Genomic DNA, 23,213 nt, shown 5'->3' with positions numbered 1-23,213 from the left:
TAACAATATTATATTTTAGTAAATATTGGGCATCTATCATTCGAAGTATCTATAAAATGAGCACGTTATATGAATATATGATACATGTGTTGGCATACCTTATAAAACAAAGATTATAATGACCAAATTCAACAAAGATGTAAGTACCGCTCATTAATCAGAGGCATTTGACATGCTTGTCAATTTGGAATGAAATTGCACGTAAGAGTGTCTTCTAGAGGTAGCTTGAATAGTAATTAACATTTCATGATGATAAAGTTAATGTTCATAGAAAACTAAAAACAAGAGTATTAGGGATGAGATTCGAGAAAGAAACTAAACATAGATCAAATGATCTTTCTTGCTAATCCTAGTACAGAACAAAATTTGATCTAGGTTGCAAACAAGAATTTCAAGTCTGCCTCTATTAGTTTCCCCAAGGCCTCATAAGTTCCACCCACCATCCTGCAAAAAAAAAATCAATATCGGGCAATTCATACAACAGAAAGAGAAGGGAGGAGTGCCGGAGTAAAGGAGGGAAATTGAAAGCCAAGTGTAAAACAGACTCAGCCAATGATAGTATATGTGTAAATCACATTTGAGGGAAAAACATTTAAGAGATTATTGTTGTGACATATAAAAAAACTACATGAATAAGAAACCATAAAATACCTAGTTGAGCTCTCCATGCATAATCATGTTCTCTTTTCTAAGAAAATAAAAGAATATAAAACGATGTACGACCCTACTTCAACCCCAAGCCCAAATGTCTTAATTTTAGTTGTAAATATCTAGACAACTAAAAATAGTAAATCTCATCTTAGCCCAATATTATATATTCCAGAGGACATAAATAGTAATTGATTCTCTTAATTTATCTTGAAATCATTTTTGTAAAAAAGCATATCAAAATTAATTCAAGACGCCAAATTATTTTCTCTTAACTCACATGCAACAAGCACAATGAACATGGCAGAAACTTATCCTTCAAAAAGTAATTTCTTCTTCTCTTGCAACTCTAAAATGCTCTCCTCGATTGTATTCTCAATCACAAATCTCACAATCCTAGAAATTAGAAAATAACAATTAACTCTTTTCATTGGTATAGTTGGGTTAAAAAAACAAGCACATAGGTGAATGGCTTGTACTGCCCTATTCGATGGATTCTATCTTGGGCTTGCCTCTCCACAACATCATTCCACCAAGGATTCATCAAGAAAACCTAGCAAAGGGACAGATTAGAGTGGCACATCAAGGAACGTAGAATATGCATTGACAAAGAGAGGAAAGGAAAATCTACTTGTGATGCATGCTACTGTAAGATTCAAGGTATGACCTCCGGCTTTCAAGCTCATAAGAAATATAATGCAACTTGGATTATTTGTAAATTTTGTAATCACAGAATCTCTTGCAGTGATAGTCATGGATCCATCTAATTGAACACAACTAGTGCCCGAATGCCAAATGCACACAAGATATGATTTTTGTTGTTACAACTGATGGCAACAACAGGGGTAGGTACGAAGGGGATAAAGAAAATAGATCTTACCTTCTGTTAAGAATAGTGTATCAGATCCAAAATTGACGTGAATTGGCTGAAGACAATTTCCTTTTGCGAAACCATCTCTTTTAATCATGAACCTTATTTCTTCTCTCTTCCACTAATAAAACAAGCAACCAGAACACTCTTACTACCATAATAAAGATATTCACAAGAAAAAAATTATACATGATTAAGCCATAATATTGCAGCCCCCTGCACTTATTGTGAGAAGAAAATAAAACCATAAAGCAAACTATAAAAACAAGATAAGATATAGTTATTGATTGAAAAGTAATTGTATACCAGAAGTTCTATTTTTGTGCTTGTCTTAAAATTGTCAAGACAAATTTTTTTTAGTATACTTGATTTTGAATTTTGCTTTAGTTTTCTCATCATTTGTGGTGACATCCACGGTAAATGATTTAGAACATGAAGGACATGAAATTTGTCTCATAACTGCAATAAAACTTATCAGACATGACTTGCAAAAGACATGTTTGCAAGAAGTAACCTGCAATTACCAAAAGAGGTGCATATTTAATAGGAAAGTAGGTATAAACTTCAAATTACAGAATAATAGTAAAGGAATTCATAGCATATTTCTTAGGTTGTCAAGAAATAAGGTATGAGAATTTAAATCATCAAGTCCACAAGTTTCATGGTAGTCCTTTTAGGTGTTAAAACACATTCCTAAAAGCAAATATTGATGTCTTTCGAATAGTGTTGGAAAAGAATTTGCAGAAGCTCATGCACTTAAAGAAGGATTGAAAAACCTATTCAAAATATCCCTTGAAAAGACATCGTAGGTGTAAGTGTGAAAAAATATGGACACATTAAGATTTGTAATATCCACCATATAATATACAAAATATTAATGTACTGGAAATATGAATCCAATCAAATCCAATTTTAGTGAAGGGAAAATGATGAAACTCACAACTGGATCTTCTAAAAGATCATGACATAAATCGCATGATTGTTCGACATTGTTTGTGCTTCCACTTGTATCCACAACAGTACTTGAGTATTCCACAAGGTAGGGATGATCAAGTGTCTGTGGTCAGGATAAAAAATAAAATCAATCAAATATAAGCAAAACATATCTAGTTGCATTATTTTTGAGGTAGAAGTCTGCATAGATTGTCAAGGAAATTCAAGAGATCCAACAAGAGAGCAAAGTGTCACGTCCCGCCACATGACAATTAAATTTTGCGTCCGGATGGGAGCGGAAGGGTCTAAATCTGTGGAGAGGTTTACGGAGAACTCTAGAACCTTCTAGACTAATATACAAGGCTAGAAAATTCCTTAGAATTCTCTAGAATAACTTAGATATTTTCTTGGAAAGATTTAGAAATTCCAAAAATGTGTAGAATTTTCTTGAGAGGGACTAAAGTGTAAATAAGGAGGGACTTGTAAAGTAAATAATATTTACACTTAGGTCCTTAGAAGGTAGTATAAATAGGGGTGACATTCATTTGCAACGCATCCAAGATTAAAACAAGCAAACCAAGAAAAGTTCTAAGCATTCTTTAAAGCAATACAAAAGACTTCTTCAAAGCTTTCTTTCTTTTCTTTCGTAGTCTTCTATAGCATTCTCTTAGCTTTCCGAGTCTTAAGGCATCCTTGAACTTACAAGATCTTGAAAGATTAGTGAGTATGTCGTCGAGGATCACACGGAGTCTTAGAAAATACTTTTAAGTCCGTGAAAAAGTTGTATCAGAGCGAGGTTTGACACTAAGGGAATGGCTACCAAAGGAGACGTAAAGGGCGCTAGCACCATTAACGTCTGTATGGATGGTGGTAAGAAGAACTGAAAGGGGAAGAAATAACAAAAGGGTAACGAGGAGGTGCTGAACGATTCCACACCTAGCGAGACGCTAACATCTCATCCACCATCGTCTAAAGAAGTAAGTGACGAAGAAATGGGCAAAAACTCCATAGACGCCACCACTGGAGAAGATTGGGTCTAAAGGGTGGAAGTTTCAAGGCAGGCCCTGGAAATATTAAGCTGGCGCATGAATGTGGTCGACGAAAAGTTCAAGACCCTTGAGTACTTCACCCTTGAGGAGACCGAGAGCATCCGGAAGGAGTTGGATGGTTGCTAGCGGGCCGAGTTAGAGATGAAGGAGGACATCACTTCGTTGGAGTGTCGGCTTGTGGATGTGCTTAACGCGAAGGAGACCATCATTTCCTTGGAGCGTTAGCTTATGGAAGTGCTTAGCACAATCTAGACCCTGAAGGCCGAAGTGAAAGAACTCAAGGAAGGCATGGAAGTTGGAAGATCATCGTCGTTTTACCGAGATATGGAGGACAAGGTCGAGGCTCCCAAGCCACCTATGTTCAAAGGTGTCCATGACGCGCAAGAGGTGGAGAATTTCCTATGGCACTTGGATAATTACTTTAAGTGCAACAGGCTGAAGAGCGACGAGAGTAAGATCAACACCACTGTGTTGTATCTTTAGGAGATGACCATGCTATGGTGGAGGCGTAAAGGGTCAGAAATAGGGAAGGGACGTTGAATCATCAGCACTTGGGAGCAATGCCAAGAAGAGTTCAAGAAGGCATTCTTCCCTAACAACGTCATCTATGAGGCGAAGCGCAAGTTTAGGGAGCTGAAGCAAACGGGTAGCATTCACGCATATGTTCAAGAGTTCACCATCCTCAAGCTTCAGATTCCCAACCTCATAGGTGAAGATATGTTTTTCCACTTCATGGATGGGCTGCAAAGTTGGGCCAGGACGGGGCTGGATCGTAGACAGGTCAGGGCTATTGATGAAGCCATGACGCAGGCTAAAGTTTTGACAAACTTCAGGCACGAGAAGCCCTACATAGCCAAAGGAGAGGAGATAAGAGGTAGTCATGACAACGGTGGGGGAGATCGTGGCAAAGGCGAGGAGCAGCGGCCACATCCTAAGAAAGCATGATACCTATAGGTCCGATAGCAAGAAGTCTGGATATCATGGAAACACGGAGATAAAGACAGAGGTTTGCCAAAAGAGGTGGTTGCTACATATGTGGTGGACCGCATGGCTATGCAAGGTGCCCCGAGCTGAAGATCCTTATGCTATCCTGCGAGAGCGAAAAAAGAAGGAAGCACATGAGCAACAACAAGGTGCGGATACGACACCGTTGGGCTTGATAGGAATATGTGGAGCTATTACCAAGAAACCAGAGAAGACGATAGTATGTGGTCGCGTAGTATGTCGACATCATAATCAATGAAAGACCCGCTCATGCTATGGTCGACACAGGTGCAAAGGTCAATATCATGAACAAGACGGTAGCGACAAGGTTGGGGCTATGTTAAAGACTAAGTAACGCCCAACCTGGGACGGTCAATGCACCATTGACTCCCGTGAGTGGATTCGCGCATAGAGTAAGCATCACTCTAGGCGAGTGGCAAGGTAAAACAAACTTCACTGTCGCTCCTTTAGATCTATTTGATATAATTCTTGGGAAGGAGTTCTTTCAGGCGTGTCACGCGATGATCGATCCTTACCTCCAACGACTTCTGGTCATGGAGCAAGGAGGAACATGCATGGTTCCCCTAGGTAAGTCACCAAATACGGAAGGAAAGTGCGACTAACGGCCATGCAACTTGAGAGAAGCAATAAGAAAAAGGGGACGACATTCTTAGCCACCATTACAAGTTCGAAGGAAGAGAATGGTGCTAAGAAGTCCTTGCCACAATGTATGAAAAAGCTTCTGAGAGGGAGCAATGTCGTGATGCCAAAGAAGCCGTCGAGGCGCTTGCCTCCTTGGAAGGAGGTAGATTGTGTGGCCGAGTTTGAATAGATAAAGAAGCAATTGAAGGATTGCGTGAGGGCATTAATTGAGTCAATGGACTATTGGTCGCGCGTATGAGAAGACAAGACTCAGTCACCGATGAAGTGGCGATGTGACATAAGTGGGGGAGAGTGTCACGTCCCGCCACATGACAATTAAATTTTGCATCCGGATGGGAGCGAAAGGGTCTAGAGTTGTGGAGAGGTTGCGGAGAACTCTAAAACCTGTTAGACTAATATAGAAGGCTCGAGAATTCCTTATAATTCTCTTGAATAACTTAGATATTTTCTTGAAAAGATTTAGAAATTCCAAAAATGTGCAGAATTTTTTAGAGAGGGACTAAAGAATAAATAAAGAGGGACTTATAAAGTAAATAATATTTACACTTAGGTCCTTAGGAGGTAGTATAAATAGGGGGTGACATTCATTTGCAAGGCATCCAATCTTAAAACAAGCAAACCAAGAAAAGTTGTAAGCATTCTCCAAAGCAATACAAAAGCTTTCTTCAAAGCTCTCTTTCTTTTGTTTCTAAGTCATTCAAAGCATTCTCTTAGCTTTCCGAGTCTTAAGGCTTCCTTGAAATTACATGATCTTGAAAGATTAGTGAGTAAGTCGTCGAGGGCCGACGGAGTCTTAGCAAATACTGTAAGTTCGTGACACAAGGTATGCTAAAAACAACAAATAAGTTGATGTCACAAGACATTAATGAAGTCAATTCTTGATCTTTTTCTTGCGTCGTACTTCTTCATTCATGGAATTAAAAATAAGAAATATAAAATAGGCACTTCCATTTTCGTATCCATATATTGCATCCACTTTTATGCCAACTTAAATTCAATGTGGTATCATGGTGTAAATACATCTGCAAAAAACATATGGATGGAAACTAACTCGACCACTAAATGAAATGATATGTGGATTCGATTGACAATGAAAAGATAGTAGGAAATGATCATTGTCAGATGCCTTGGTAGGGAGTTCTCATGGGTAGATATTACACTTCATCATATAGAAAGAATAGCAATGAATATTACGACAACAAAAATAATAATATTACACGTAGTGTAGTCCCACAAGTACTATAAAAAAACTAAATAGCATAGAAAGAAATGAAGAAAAAAATAGATTAATCAAATTGAAAGAATGCTAGTACAAAATCAATCAAGAAAAAAAAACGTAAAACATTACTGAAGAAAAAATATAAGTGGTGAAGGAAAAACTTACAATGAAAAACGTTACAGAAAAAATGGCTTGAGGGAGGATATCTAAGGGAAAAGAAAGCCCAAAAAATTATGAAGCACAAAATTATTATCTCTGAGTTATGTAATATTGAAAGATTTAACTCATTAACAACATCAATTATTTCATTTCCATGCTTCAATGATTTTATCTCAATTAATGTGTAACGACCTGTTTAGTCGTTTTGAGCAGCAGATTTTATTTCTGGAAAAACAGGCTGAGGCGACGAACCCAGCGACGGACCGTCATGGGCACGACGGACCGTCGCAGGGTCTCGTTTCAAAACACTTAGAAAATCTGAAATTGGGTACTGAAAATCGACTCTCTGAACTTCGTAACGGAGTGGCAGGACGGACCGTCACAGGCCATTCACCCAAAATCAAGTTTCTGAACTATGCGACGGACAGCAGGACGGACCGTCGTAGGCGCGACGGCCCGTCACAGGTTGCGCAATCCCAGTCTGAGTCGGATTTCTTCATACGTTTTAAGGGACGTTTTTGACTATTCTTGCCTTAATTATAAAGTTAGTGGGTTAATGTTAATAAGCCTAATTACTTGGGGGTTAAAATAGGTAACCTTAAGTTAATTAGTGGGGCATTATTGCCATATTTTATTCTTAATTATATGTTAATTAGGGTAAAAGAAAGAGGGTTAGAATAAGAAAAACAGGAAGAACAAGAAGGGAGAGAGAGAAACGATAGAGAGAAGAGGAAAGCACCAAGCTTTGAGGATTAACTTGCTTGATTTCAATTCTTCAGTGGAGGTAGGTTATGATTTTCATGCTATTCGTAGTAAACTCTTAATAGTGAATGATATGTGTTAGTAGTATTGTAAACCCTTCTATATGCTTAATTGTATGCTTGCATGAATGATGTGATTATGTAATTATGAATAAATAAGCATGATGAAGCTATTGAATCCCAAATCTTGAAAAGAAACCCTAATCTACTTTGTTAATGATGATGCCTTGGTATAAAAGAAGGCTTGACGAATGAAAGTAGTGAGAATAGGGGATCGGGTGTCACGTTCCGGTACTAGGATAGTATATGAGGATCGGGTGTCACGTTCCGACACCAGGATAGAATATGGATCGGGTGCCACATTCCGGTACCAGGATAGTATATGAGGATCGGGTGTCACGTTCCGACACCAGGATAGAATATGGATCGGGTGCCACGTTCCGGTACCAGGATAGTATATGAGGATCGGGTGTCACGTTCCGACACCAGGATAGAATATGGATCGGGTGCCACGTTCCGATACCAGGATAGAATGAGGATTGGAGTGTCACGTTCTGACACCAGGATAGTATATTGAGAAGCGGAGTGTCACGTACCAACATGAGGGGAATAAAGATAATGAATCTTGAAATATGTTAATATATTCAATCTAATGAACTGAATTCCCAAATGAGTATAATGAGGAGGTGTGAGTCCTCATTGATGTGCTTGGTGTTGTAACCAAGGGTCATGGTAATTGTAAATGCTGCATGGTAAGGATATTAGTTGATTTTAGGATATTGCTTAATACATACTGTTTTCTATTTTGAGTTGGCCAATGATATCTACTCAGTACCCGTGTTTTGTACTGACCCCTACTTTTATGTTTTCTTCTTGTTTATTTGTGGAGTGCAGCAAACGTGCTGTCGTCTTCAACTCAACCGCAACTCTAGCCAGTCTTCATCACTCCGGATTTCAGGGTGAGCTAATGCTTCTATCTTGGACTGGATATTCCTCTTCATGTCTTGATGCCTTGAAGTTCCGGCATGGACTAGCTTTTCATGTATTTTAGCTTCTAGAATACTCTTAGTTTAGTAATTTGATTATAGATGTTCTTGTGATGATGACTTCCAGATTTTGGGAATAATAATAGTTATTGATTTTATTAATGAGTTTAAGTCTTCCGCATTACTTTATGTTGATATTACATTGAAATGTTAAGGTTTAGATTGGTTGGTTCGCTCACATAGGAGGGTAAGTGTGGGTGCCAGTCGCGGCCCGGATTTGGGTCGTGACAAACTTGGTATCAGAGCATTAGGTTCGTTGGTCTCATCACACAAGAATAGGTCTAGTAGAGTCTTAAGGAACGGTAGGGGGACGCCTTTACTTTTCCTTGAGAGGCTATAAGACTTTAGGAAAATTTCACTCTTTCATTCTTTCTTTTGTGCTACTACTTGAGTCCAATTGGTATCTAGGCGATACGAATTGGTATCTGACCATCTTCACTCTCTTTTGCAGATGGTTAGAACTAGAGCAACGACTACGCCAACACCAACACCAGCACCGGCGGGACAGGGTGCGTCTGAGCCAACCACTGGGGCTGTAGCTCGAGGAAGAGCAGCGGCAAGAGGCCGTGGTAGAGGTCGTGGGAGGATGTCCTCTAGGGGAAGAGGACGAGCACCTAGCCCATCTGATACTAGGGCAGTGACTCCTCCACCGACTGAGGAAGTAATAAGAGAAGGGGAGGATGGGGAAACTGAACAAGTGCAGAATGAGGGATTGCCACCCCAACCTACCCCAGAGATGATCAATCATGTTCTCGCCTATCTCAGTGGGTTGTCTGATAGAGGTCAGGCACCTTCGGTGTTTTCTGCGCCAACACCTCCGGTTTCAGAAGTACAACATGCAGCCACTATGGCTCCTCGTATGGAGGCCTCATTGGACATAGGCACATTTCCACGTCTGACTACTGGGCATATAATGACAAATGATCAGCATGAACTTTTCAGTAAGTTCTTGAAATTGAAACCTCCGGTCTTCAAGGGTGCTGAATCGGAGGATGCTTATGATTTTCTGGTTGACTGTCACGAGCTACTACACAAGATGGGTATAGTAGAACGGTTTGTTGTGGAGTTTGTGACTTATCAGTTTCAAGGGAATGCCAAAATGTGGTGGCGGTCACATATTGAGTGTCAACCAATAGAGGCACCACCTATGACTTGGGCCTCATTCTCTAGCTTGTTTATGGAGAAGTATATCCCCCGAACTTTGAGGGATAGGAAAAGGGATGAGTTCTTGAGCCTAGAGAAAGGTAGGATGTCGGTCAATGCATATGAGGCTAAGTTTCGTGCATTATCCCGGTATGCCACCCAACTATGTTTCAGTCCACAAGAGCGAATTCGCCGGTTTGTAAAGGGGTTGAGGTCAGAATTGCGGATTTCGGCCATACAGATAGCGGCAACGGCAAAATCCTTCCAAGAGGTGGTAGACTTTGTGATAGAAGTGGAAGAAGTGAAGCCAGACAACTTCACCCCGACATCGACATCAAAAAGGTTTCGAAAGGGAGGTGAGTTTAATGGTGCTTACACTAGAGGACAAGGTTCGGGAAGTTACTCAGTCCGACCAATTCAGTCTTCACTACAGACTGTAGTTGGGGGTCCACCTCCGACCGGTCAACACTTCTCTGAGAGACCTATGCATGAACCAAGAGAGTGCTATGGATGTGGGGAGATTGGACATATTAAGAGATATTGTCCAAAACAGAGTTACAGACCTCCAAATGTTAGAGGTAGAGGTGGTCATGGCAGAGGCCGTTATTCTGGAGGACGTGGTGGTCGAGGAAATGGTGGTCACCAAAACGGCCGAGGTGATGGGCAAACTGGAGCCACTACATCACAACAAGGTAGGGGCAACGGACAGACGAACGATAGGGCCCATTGTTACGCTTTCCCTGGGCGGTCTGAAGCAGAGGCATCTGATGCTGTCATAACAGGTAATCTTTTGGTTTGTGATTGCATGGATTCTGTATTGTTTGATCCTGGATCCACATTTTCTTATGTATCTTCCTCATTTGCTAATGGTCTAACTTTACATTGTGAATTACTTGATATGCCTATTCGTGTTTCTTCTCCGGTGGGTGAGTCTGTGGTAGTTGAAAAGGTGTATAGGTCTTGTTTGGTGAACTTTGTGGGGAGCAACACTTATGTAGATTTGGTTATCTTAGAAATGGATGATTTTGATGTAATTCTGGGTATGACTTGGCTTTCTCCGCAATTTGCGATCTTGGATTGTAATGCTAAAACGGTGACGTTAGCCAAGCCTGGGACAGATCCGTTAGTGTGGGAGGGTGACTACACTTCCAATCCGGTGCGTATCATCTCCTTTCTTCGTGCTAAGAAAATGGTTAGTAAAGGGTTTTTAGCTTTCTTGGCACATCTCAAGGATGACACTACCCAAGTGCCTTCGATTGAGTCGGTTTCAGTAGTCCGTGAGTTTCTGGATGTGTTCCCTGCAGATCTTCCTGGTATGCCACCAGATAGGGATATTGACTTCTGTATCGATCTCGAACCGGGCACACGCCCCATTTCTATACCCCCTTATAGAATGGCTCCCGCAGAGTTAAGAGAGTTAAAGGCACAACTTCAAGAGTTATTGAACAAAGTCTTTATTAGACCAAGTGCATCTCCTTCGGGTGCTCCAGTTTTGTTTGTAAAGAAGAAAGATGGGAGTTTTCGAATGTGTATAGACTACAGACACCTAAACAAGGTAACCATAAAGAACAAGTATCCTCTTCCCCGCATTGATGACTTGTTCGATCAGTTACAAGGTGCTTGTGTCTTCTCTAAGATTGACTTGAGATCCGGTTATCATCAATTGAAAATACGGGCAACGGATGTGCCAAAGACTGCTTTTCGAACGAGGTATGGGCATTATGAATTTGTAGTGATGTCTTTTGGTCTTACGAATGCCCCTGCTGCGTTCATGAGCTTGATGAACGGGATTTTTAAGCCATATTTGGACCTCTTCGTGATCGTATCTATTAATGATATATTGGTATACTCAAAGAACATGAAGGAACATGAAGAGCATTTGAGAATGGTATTGGAAATGTTGAGGGAGAAAAAGCTTTATGCCAAGTTCTCTAAGTGTGAGTTTTGGCTAGATGCAGTGTCCTTCTTGGGGCACGTGGTTTCTAAAGAAGGAGTGATGGTGGATCCTTCTAAGATTGAGACAGTAAAGAATTAGGTAAGACCTACTAATGTGTCAGAAATAAGGAGCTTTGTTGGGTTAGCTAGCTACTACCACCGATTTGTCAAGGGATTCTCTTCTATTGCTTCCCAATTGACGAACTTGACTAAGCAGAATGTTCTATTTGTATGATCGGACGAATGTGAGGAAAGCTTTCAGAAGCTCAAGACTTTGTTGACTACCGCACCTATCCTTACCTTGCCAGTAGAGGGTAAGAACTTCATTGTTTATTGTGAGGCATCCTATTCTGGTTTGGGTGCAGTACTAATGCAAGAGAAGAGTGTGATTGCTTATGCTTCAAGGCAATTAAAAGTGCATGAACGTAACTATCCAATTCATGATTTGGAATTGGCTGCGGTAGTGTTTGCATTAAAGCAATGGAGACACTATATATATGGGGTTAAGTGTGAGGTCTACACAGATCATCGTAGCCTTCAGTATGTCTTTATCAGAAAGATTTGAACTTGAGGCAGAGGAGATGGATGGAACTACTGAAGACTATGACAACACTATTTTGTATCATCCGGGGAAGGCGAATGTTGTAGCGGATGCTTTAAGTAGAAAGGCGGGAAGCATGAGAAGTCTAGCTCACTTGCAAGCTTCTAGACGCCCACTGGCTAGAGAGGTTCAGACTCTAGCTAATGATTTGATAAGATTAGAAGTAAATGAGAAGGGAGGATTGTTGGCTTCTGTGGAGGCAAGATCTTCCTTTCTTGACAAGATTAAGAGAAGACAGTCTGATGATGAGAAACTGCGCAGAATTCAAGATAAGGTATTGCGAGATGAGGCTAAGGAAGCACAAATCGATGAGGAAGGTGTTTTGAGAATCAAGGGAAAGGTATGTGTACCCAGCGTCGATGATTTGATCAACACTATTCTGACAGAGGCTCATAGTTCAAGGTATTCTATACATCCGGGTGCAACCAAGATGTATCATGACCTAAAGCAACACTTTTGGTGGAGTAGAATGAAGCGTGATATTGTTGACTTTATTGCCAAGTGTCCAAACTGTCAACAAGTAAAGTATGAACACCAGAGGCCCGGAGGAACACTTCAGAGAATGCCCATTCCTGAATGGAAGTGGGAGAGAATTGCAATGGACTTTGTGGTTGGTCTTCCAAAGACATTGGGAAAGTTTGATTCTATTTGGGTAATTGTTGATAGGTTAACTAAGTCTGCTCACTTCATTCCGGTCAAGGTGACTTACAATGCAGAGAAGTTAGCCAAACTTTACATCTCGGAAGTGGTGCGATTGCACGGGGTTCCACTATCCATCATATCAGATAGAGGTACGCAGTTTACTTCTAAGTTTTGGAAAACATTGCATGCGGAATTGGGTACTAGGTTGGACCTTAGTACTGCGTTCCATCCTCAGACCGATGGTCAGTCTGAGAGAACGATTCAAGTGTTGGAAGATATGCTTCGTGCATGTGTGATAGAGTTTGGTGGCCATTGGGATAGCTTCTTACCCTTAGCGGAGTTTTCATACAATAATAGCTATCACTCAAGCATTGATATGACTCCATTTTAAGCATTGTATGGTAGGAGATGTAGGTCTCCCATTGGTTGGTTTGATGCATTTGAGGTTAGGCCTTGGGGTACTGACTTTTTGAGGGATTCGATAGAGAAAGTGAAGTCTATTCAAGAAAAGCTTCTAGCGGCGCAAAGTAGACAAAAAGAATATGCAGATTGAAAGGTTAGAGACTTAGAGTTCATGGAGGGTGAACAAGTCTTGTTGAAAGTTTCACCAATGAAAGGGGTGATGCGGTTTGGTAAAAGGGGTAAACTAAGTCCAAGGTACATTGGACCATTTGAAGTACTTAAGCGAGTAGGAGAGGTGGCTTATGAGTTAGCCTTGCCTCCAGGGCTGTCCGGAGTACATCCGGTATTCCATGTGTCGATGTTGAAAAGATACCATGGGGATGGAATCTACATTATCCGTTGGGATTCAGTTTTGCTTGATGAGAACTTGTCTTATGAGGAGGAACCTGTTGCCATTCTAGATAGAGAAATTCAGAAGTTGAGATCAAGGGAGATTGCATCTATCAAAGTTCAATGGAAGAATCGACCCGTTGAAGAAGCCACTTGGGAGAAGGAGGCGGATATGCGAGAAAAATACCCACATCTGTTTACAGATTCAGGTACTCTTTTTCGCCCTTGTTTTCCTTCTTGTGATCATTCGGGGACGAACGATGGGTAAATTGGTATCTATTGTAACGACCTGTTTAGTCGTTTTGAGCAGCATATTTTATTTCAGGAAAAACAGGCTGAGGCGACGAACCCAACGACGGACCGTCATGGGCACGACGGACCGTCGCAGGGTCTCGTTTCAAAAAACTTAGAAAATCTGAAATTGGGTACTGAAAATCGACTCTCTGAACTTCGTAACGGAGTGGCAGGACGGACCGTCACAGGCCATTCACCCAAAATCAAGTTTCTGAACTATGCGACGGACAGCAGGACGGACCGTCGCAGGCGCGATGGCCCGTCACAGGCGCGACGGCCCGTCACAGGTTGCGCAATCCCAGTCTGAGTCGGATTTCTTCATACGTTTTAAGGGACGTTTTTGACTATTCTTGCCTTAATTATAAAGTTAGTGGGTTAATGTTAATAAGCCTAATTACTTGGGGGTTAAAAGAGGTAACCTTAAGTTAATTAGTGGGGCATTATTGCCATCTTTTATTCTTAATTATATGTTAATTAGGGTAAAAGAAAGAGGGTTGGAATAAGAAAAACAGGAAGAACAAGAAGGGAGAGAGAGAAACGATCGAGAGAAGAGGAAAGCACCAAGCTTTGAGGATTAACTTGCTTGATTTCAATTCTTCGGTGGAGGTAGGTTATGGTTTTCATGCTATTCGTAGTAAACTCTTAATAGTGAATGATATGTGTTAGTAGTATTGTAAACCCTTCTATATGCTTAATTGTATGCTTGCATGAATGATGTGATTATGTAATTATGAATAAATAAGCATGATGAAGCTATTGAATCCCAAATCTTGAAAAGAAACCCTAATCTACTTTGTTAATGATCATGCCTTGGTATAAAAGAAGGCTTGATGAACGAAAGTAGTGAGATTAGGGGATCGGGTGCCACGTTCCGGTACCAGGATGGTATATGAGGATCGGGTGTCACGTTCCGACACCAGGATAGAATATGGATCAGGTGCTACGTTCCGGTACCAGGATAGTATATGAGGACCGGGTGTCACATTCCGACACCAGGATAGAATATGGATCGGGTGCCACGTTCCGGTACCAGGATAGTATATGAGGATCAGGTGTCACATTCCGACACCAGGATAGAATATGGATCGGGTGCCACGTTCTGGTACCAGGATAGAATGAGGATCGGAGTGTCACGTTCCGACACCAGGATAGTATATTGAGGAGCGGAGTGTCACGTACCGACATGAGGGGAATAAAGATAATGAATCTTGAAATATGTTAATATATTCAATCTAATGAACTGAATTCCCAAATGAGTATGATGAGGAGGTGTGAGTCCTCATTGATGTGCTTGGTGTTGTAACCAAGGGTCATGGTAACTGTAAATGTTGCATGCTAAGGATATTAGTTTATTTTAGGATATTGCTTAATACATACTGTTTTCTATTTTGAGTTGGCCGATGATATCTACTCAGTACCCGTGTTTTGTACTGACCCCTACTTTTATGTTTTCTTCTTGTTTATTTGTTGAGTGCAGCAAACGTGCCGTCGTCTTCAACTCAACCGCAACTCTAGCCAGTCTTCATCACTCCGGATTTCAGGGCGAGCTAATGCTTCTAGCTTGGACTGGATCTTCCTCTTCATGTCTTGATGCCTTGAAGTTCCGGCATGGACTAGCTTTTCATGTATTTTAGCTTCTAGAATACTCTTAGTTTAGTAATTTGATTATAGATGTTCTTGTGATGATGACTTCCAGATTTTGGGAATAATAATAGTTATTGATTTTATTAATGAGTTTAAGTGTTCCGCATTACTTTATGTTGATATTACATTGAAATGTTAAGGTTTAGATTGGTTGGTTCGCTCATTTAGGAGGGTAAGTGTGGGTGCCAGTCGCGGCCCGGATTTGGGTCGTGACATAATGTAGAAGTACTGTTATAGATCTTCTTAAGAAATAAAATAACATTAGATTATTAGTTTGAAGGTTAACAATGAACGTATTACACAAGCTTTTATTTACAACTAAAACCAAATACAAGTAGGTGTCAATACATAATTAAGAAGAATCCATATTGAAAACAATGATTTCCACTCATGGGTGTGAGTAGATAAAAAATGTCAGCATAGTTATTCATCAACGTGTACCATCATGAATGTATCTGCACCAAAATACTTTAGGAAGAAACAATATACTGATAAGAAGAATAATAATGTACCGCTATTGTGACTCTCATTATTTACTATTTCAGAAGGTGAAATAGCTATTTTGAGCATTAATATTTCATGAAAAAGGTGTAAAATGGACAGTTTTCAGGATTTTCAAGAAAAGTAATTTTTATATTTTTTCACTATTATTTAACACATGGAAAATAGATTAAACATATATCACGCAAGAATGAAGTCCAAAGACCAGAAAAAAACAACATTAAAAAATAAGACCATGATCCATGTCGTCAAAACAAATTTAATATGAAGTAACCATAAGTAGCTAATGGAGAGCAACAAAAATGCCAAGATGACTTTCAAACAAGCAAGATAGTAATTGCATAAATAATGACAAAAATAGATTGTATACGCATAAAATTTTAACCGACTTTCTTCGCGCAGTGATATGTAGTAGTCTTCTTCGTTAGCATCCAAAGAATCTGTGCGCAAGGTAACCAAAATGCAAAAATCAGTAACATGCTAAAGAGAAGAAAAAACAATTAACAACTCTAGCACTACATTAATGTGAAAAAAAACTTACAATTCTTGGAGGAAGTGTAAGATCAACATCCCTTCCCTTTTTAGTACGCCTTATTATTATCGTTTTTAAAATTTTGTGTTTCAACAAAACCATCGCATCTCTACCAAACCTATGATTTCCTTGAAATTGTGTGGGCGAGGCAGTATACCAGAAATATAAGATGTATCAATTGCTCTGTGTCAAAAAAAACATTTTTTTTTATCACAAATAACATAAAGCACCAAAATAAGTATATTAACTTGATGACTTACTCTATTCCACCAGGAAAAGTGCCAATTATATTTGTGGTGGCAATGTGGGAACAAACAAGATATTTCAAAAAGGTGAAAAATAAAATTAAAAACTCAAGGAAGAAACATTAACGACAAAACCTCTAGTGAAAATGACCAAATAAAACAAATTTTCAGCTATATGTTTCTCTCTCCAACTAAGTTAGGTGCAAAGATAAAAAATAAGATTTTAAGTCTAGTTGTGGTCGAGAGCTCTACAATCACAATCTTTACAGAAGTAGTACGAGTCAGGATTAATTTGCAAGAAACGGATCGGCGCAGAAGTAAGGATGTATTTATTTCAGAGAATGAAGATGTTAATTATGTTGCCCACAAAAGAAAATTAATCACAAGAACTTACAAGTGAGTACAACTCTCTTACACGATTCTAGCGCAAGAATAACTCTGGTAGTGTTGCTGCATATATCTTTCACACAATGGGCTTGTGTCACAAAAGTGCAATCCGTTAGACAATTATGGATGAAAGGTCTTCGTCAGACCAAAAAATATATAGGGAAACCAAGAAGTTTAACATATCTCACACAAAACCAACAACTGTGAACTTTCAATAGACTTATCAGTAAGAAAAAGCATAAATACAACAGCCACACCCCTAGCTACCTTGTGATTGTAGAGTGGTTGGTCACGTGTACACAACCTTACCCCTACCTTATGAAGGTATAGAGGTTTTTTTAGATAGACTCGTGGCTCAAGTGAAGCATATCAAGCAAAACCAAATATTTGGGTCTAGTTAAATAATGATTACCTCATCTAAAATAATATGATTCCACTTCATAGAGTGCAAAATCATGATATTTTTCCTATTCTCAGTCTCTATTGTGGAGTAGGTAGTGATAACGAAATCATACTCTGCGAATTTGTCCATATCTTTCTCCCGTTTGGCACCATGGTAAACAAGAACTTTGTTGCTTCCTACAGTGGTAAAGCGGTCGATCTCACTGACCCATTGAATCAAAGCAACAACTGGACATATAACAAGGGTTCCTTTCACTGGTGGGAGCATATAAGGGGAAGGTGAGAGCAAATTGGAATCAGAAAATGCCTGCCCCATTTCACGTTTAACAAGCACAAGAGCCATGGCTTGAATAGTCTTCCCCATCCCCATATCATCAGCAAGAATATCATCTCTAGCTGTAGATTCTTCTTGATTTAATGCCCAAGCCAACCACTCTTTTTGGTACCTTAGCAAGGGAATGATCAAATTAGATGGCTGCTCGGCAATTTTACTCATAAACTCATTATGAATAAAGTGGTCTAGATAAAGCGTATGGTTTTCTTCCATCCACCTATTGTTCTCTTCTTCCCATATTTGCCACACAAATACATGGTCACCACCCTTTTCAACATCATTCATTACTCAATCTTCTTCTACTGGCTCTTCATTTATTTTAATACTATGTTTACCCTTTTGTCTATAGGATTTCCTTCCTTGTGTTATATTGGGCAAAACCTCTTCTGTAGTTAAATCAATATTAGAAACTCCACGAACTTGCGCTTCATATGCATCGATGGTTGAATCAACACTCACATAATTAACCGTGATCAATTAATTATTCAATACACATCCTATTTCTGTGTATGAACTTTTGTCTTAGCTTAACCAATCGGTATCATGCATCAACAAAAAAAAGGTCTCATCATGCTATAAAAATGTCAATATTAATATACACATAAAAAATAAAAGCTATATAGAATACCTTCATCACTTCTCTCTATGTAATCAGAATCTAAGGATATATGTATGTTTGGAAGATGCCATATCAGAGAAATTCTTCATCACATACAAAAAAATTAAAAATCAAGAGGACAAATTTGAAACCAAGTAGGCTCACTTGTTTCTATGCATGGGAACAAACTTGCAGTATTCCTATTAGAATATATCATTCTCCTCAATAATACTCGCAAACCTCATTTGATGATCTTCCTCTTTTTATTTTGTATCTATAAAAGTTTTGTTTTGTTACTTAGGCTTGTAAGGTGGGTATTTGACGAAGTATCTTGTTTACCCTAGATGAAGACAAGTATTGTCCCCGATACAAGAACAAGTTTAAAAGCTTTCCTTATTTTCTTTATTATATTTTCTTACTAGCATTTAATTGTTCTCTTTCTATGTTTTTTAATATCTTTGTGTTTGATGAGTAAATTTATTCAAGAATCCTTTTGGATTGAACTTATATTGGTGTTTGACTCATCTTAAACCTAGTTAATGAGGAGAATATTATCCTAGTTCATATAATAAGGTACTCCCATTTTTTAAAGGGATAATGTGAGACTCTTTTCATTAATAATATCATATAATAAATTATAATCTCATTTAATCCTTAATAAAAACAAATAGTAAGGGTCAAACAGTTATAACAGTGGTGTGTTGACTATTTCTGTTCTCTAGGCACATGTTATCTCCAATCAAAAAAAGTATCGGAAAACTCAATCACAAAATTTGGGAAGAATTCTCTTAGTGTCATTTCATGTGATGCTTGAATCAATGATGTCATTCCCTGACTGCTAAATCTCCCCACCATGGGTTGGATAAATAAACTCCTTGCAGGGAAGTCATATTCATGATTTTCGGTACTTCATTTTACTAAAAAATAATTTTTGACCAACAAAAAGATGAAAAAAGTTTTAAATTCTTTCATGCCAAACACCCTAAAAAATTGATTTTCCTTGTTTACTCAATAAGATTTCAAACAAAAACAATGCAAATCACATCAAAATAAATAAGTTGTATGATCGCAAATAGAAACACCAGAAAAAAGTAAAAGAAGAATATTTTGAGAGAACCTATGGTCGAAGATGAGGAAGGCCGAGAATGGATCCTCATTTATACAAAAATAACTGCTACAGATTTGTAAAAAAATCCCTCAACAATTGTGACCACCAGAGAGAGAGAGAGAGAGAGAGAGAGAGAGAGAGAGAGAGAGAGAGAAGAAAGAGGGAGAGAGAGAGCGGTTTTATAACGCTGTTGTGTTGACTATCCCTAGGAAGTTGTTATCTCTAATCAATACAAGTACTGGAAAACAATATCAAAAAATTTAGGAATAATTCACTTAGTGTCATTTTATTTAAACCAACGATGTCACTCCCTTTGACCACTAAATTACACCATTATGGGTTGGATAAATGAACTCTTTGCAGGGAACTCATTTTCATGAATTTCAGTACTTGATGTTTCTAGAAAAAATATATTTTAACCAATAAAAACATGAAAAAAATTTAAATTATTCCTTACCAAACACACCCTAAAAATAAATTTTACTTGTTCTCTCAATAAAATTCAAGCAAAACAAGTGCAAATCATATAAAAATAAACAAGTTGTATGATCGCAAATAGAAACACCAGAAAAAAAGGATGACTAAAAGAATGATTTTTAAAAAGAACCTTTTGTCGAAGATTAGGAAGGACGAGAATGAATCCTCGTTTTATACACAAATAACTACTGCATATTTGTAAAAAAAAAACTCAACAATTGTGACCACTAGAGAGAGAGAGAGACAGACAGACAGAGAGAGAAAGAGAGAGGTTTTATAATGTTGGTTTGTTGACTATCTCTTGGCACCTGTTATCTCAAATCAACACAAGTATCGGAAAACTCTATCACAAAATTTGAGAATAATTCACTTAGTGTCATTTCATTTAATGTTTGAACCAATTATTTCACTCCCTTTGATAGCTAAATTACCTAAGTATGGGTTGGATAAATTAACTCCTTGCAGAGAAGTCATTTTCATGATTTTCAGTACTTGATGTATCTAGAAAAATATTTTTAACCAACAAAAACATGAAGAAGTTTTAAATTTAAATTCTTCTATACAAAACACACCCTAAAAAATCGATTTTACATATTCATTCAATAAGATTCAAGCAAAATAAATGCAAATCACATCAAAATTTACAAGTTATATGATCGCCAATAGAAATACCAGATAAAAAATGATCAGTAAAAGAAGGATTTTTCAAGAGAACCTTTGGCCGAAGATGAGGAAAGATGAGAATGGATCCTCATTTATACATAAATAACAACTGCAAAACTGTAGAAATCTCCCTTAACAATCATAACAAGAGAGGTTTTGTGTGTGTTGAGAAAAATAAGTGTGGAGTTGTGCGGCAAAAAAGTATTTTATAGACAGAATCAATAATTGTTGTCATCCTTTGAATTGGAGCAACGCCGCAGTGAGTCAACTAAAAAGAATTAGTTTAAAAAAATTTAAATGCCAAAAAGAGTAAAGGAGTCACCACTATTTTTAGGAAAAACTAGGAAACCAATTACCAAATTAACTTTTAAAAAATGTTTACGAAACCAATTGATTCTAAGTAAGGGGTTCAAGTTATTTCAAAGGAAAGGGATTAGACACCCTTCGAAATTCACAATTATGGTTCCCGACTGAAGTAATTTTTTCAAATTGAGGAGGAGACAAAAATAATATACAAATATAATAACACATGCGATATACACAAATAATAAATAAACAAATAATATACGAAAAGACCTAAGATTTGTCTAACATCGATATATACAAAATAATGACTAAAGTATAATTCGAACTTAATTCGAATAGCTAAGACGGAAAGCACCTCCTGGTACCTGTAAAGACAATTAGTAAAAGTTTTATTAATAAACAAATATGAATAAAATTGAATAACTCAAATAACAACTACAAAATAAAAATTCGTCTTATTACAATGGGAAACCTTGAAAATCGACGGTAATTTCTTAATCGGCAATTTTAACAAACAAAATATATGAACTTAAACTAAATTTCCGTATTTTAACATTAGGGAGACCTCCAAAACCGACAGAAATTTTCTCATTGGTCAATTAAACAATATACTTTTCAAACACCAAATTACACAAAACTAGCTAAAATAATACCAAATTATGCACTAACATGCGAACAGAAGCCAAATGATATCAATAAGCTTCTCAAAATTTATGCCATTATCCCAACCAATTAAAATTGACAAAGCATAAAAGAACTAATAAAATAGTAATTGATGAGAATCACCATTAATGGAAATTTGAGAACAGAGAAAAAACCTTTCATTCATTGTGTGTGACTTTACATTCAAGATATGTATATATATACAAGTAAATGAGTTGTAACTAGAAGATTCTTCCTAACTGAATTCCAACTAAGTTCTACAACTAACTAACTAACTTCTATTAACTCATCACTCCCCCTCAAGCTTAGAATAAGAAAATATATTTTTCATTCCAAGCTTGTGAATAAAAGCTTTATGCTGAGGCTTACATAGTCCTTTTGTGAGTAAGTCTGCTGGCTGATCTTTAGTGTTTATGTAGTGTATTTGTATTAATCCTTCCAAAATCTTTTCTCTAACAATGTGACAATCTATATCGAAATGTTTAGTTCTCTCATGAAAAGTAGGATGAGTTGCTATCTGAATTGCAGCTTTGCTGTCACAAAACAACCTTATAGGCAGCCTGATTTCTGTTTCCAATTCCTTGAATAAACCTTTCAGCCAAACTATTTCTACAACTGTAGTGGCCATACTTGTTAAATCTGCCTCTGCAGAGCTTCTGGATACAGTATTTTGCTTCTTAGCTTTCCATGATATTACAACACTCCCAAACTTCACTACATATCCAGTTACAGACCTTCTAGACTCCACACATGCAGCCCAATCTGAGTCACAATATGATGTTAATTCTGAACTTTTACTGCTTGGCATAAACAACCCAAGTCCTACTGTTCCTTTGATATATTTTACTACTCGAATAGAAGCTTCCATATGAGATGTTTTAGGTGAATGCATAAACTGACTCAACACTTGAACCATAAAGGCTATATCTAGCCTGGTCATAGTTAAATAGAACAACCTCCCTATAAGCCTTTGATAATTTACAAAGTCACCTAACAATGTATCTTCTGTATTACCCACTTTTCCTGTACATTCATCAAATTCAGTAGAAGTTAACTTATGATTGAATTCTAGAGGAGTAGAAGCAGGTCTGCACCCTGTTAGTCCTAGTTCAGATACAAGTCCTAAAGCATATTTTCTCTGATTCATGAGAATACCATCATTAGTTCTAGAGAACTCAATTCCAAGAAAGTATTTTAGCTCACTAAGATCTTTCATCTTGAACCTGTGTTGTAGATATTTCCTAACTTGTTGTATAAGATGCAGATTACTGCCAGTTACTAACAGATCATCAACATATACCAGAATAACAAGCAACTCTTTTCCTACCTTCTTTGTAAACAAAAAATAATCATAATGAGACTGTGTAAATTCCATATTACTCAATGCTTGAGTTAGTTTTTGATTCCATTGCCTTGGTGCTTGCTTCAAGCCATACAAAGATTTATGTAACTTGCAAACCATAGACTTCTCCCCTGGGTTGCAAAACCATCTGGAACCTACATATACACCATTACAGAAGATCACCTTGAAGAAAGGCATTGTGAACATCCATTTGAAATACAAACCAATTATTAGAAGCAGCTAAGGCTACAACTGACCTCACAGTTACCAT

At 38.0% G+C, this 23,213-nt stretch overlaps 1 pseudogene; it reads right to left on the bottom strand.

The window, feature by feature from the left end:
• Window positions 1–253: 253 nt before the first annotated feature.
• On the bottom strand, window positions 254–18,070 carry LOC101246447 (ATP-dependent helicase rhp16-like; annotated as a pseudogene).
• Between the last annotated feature and the right edge of the window lie 5,143 nt (window positions 18,071–23,213).

The sequence above is a fragment of the Solanum lycopersicum genome, chromosome 7, assembly GCF_036512215.1.
Source record: "Solanum lycopersicum chromosome 7, SLM_r2.1".
In the NCBI taxonomy this organism is placed as follows: Eukaryota; Viridiplantae; Streptophyta; class Magnoliopsida; order Solanales; family Solanaceae; genus Solanum; species Solanum lycopersicum.
The sequence above is the reverse complement of the archived record's forward strand: the minus strand, read 5'-3'. Positions and strand labels throughout refer to the sequence as shown.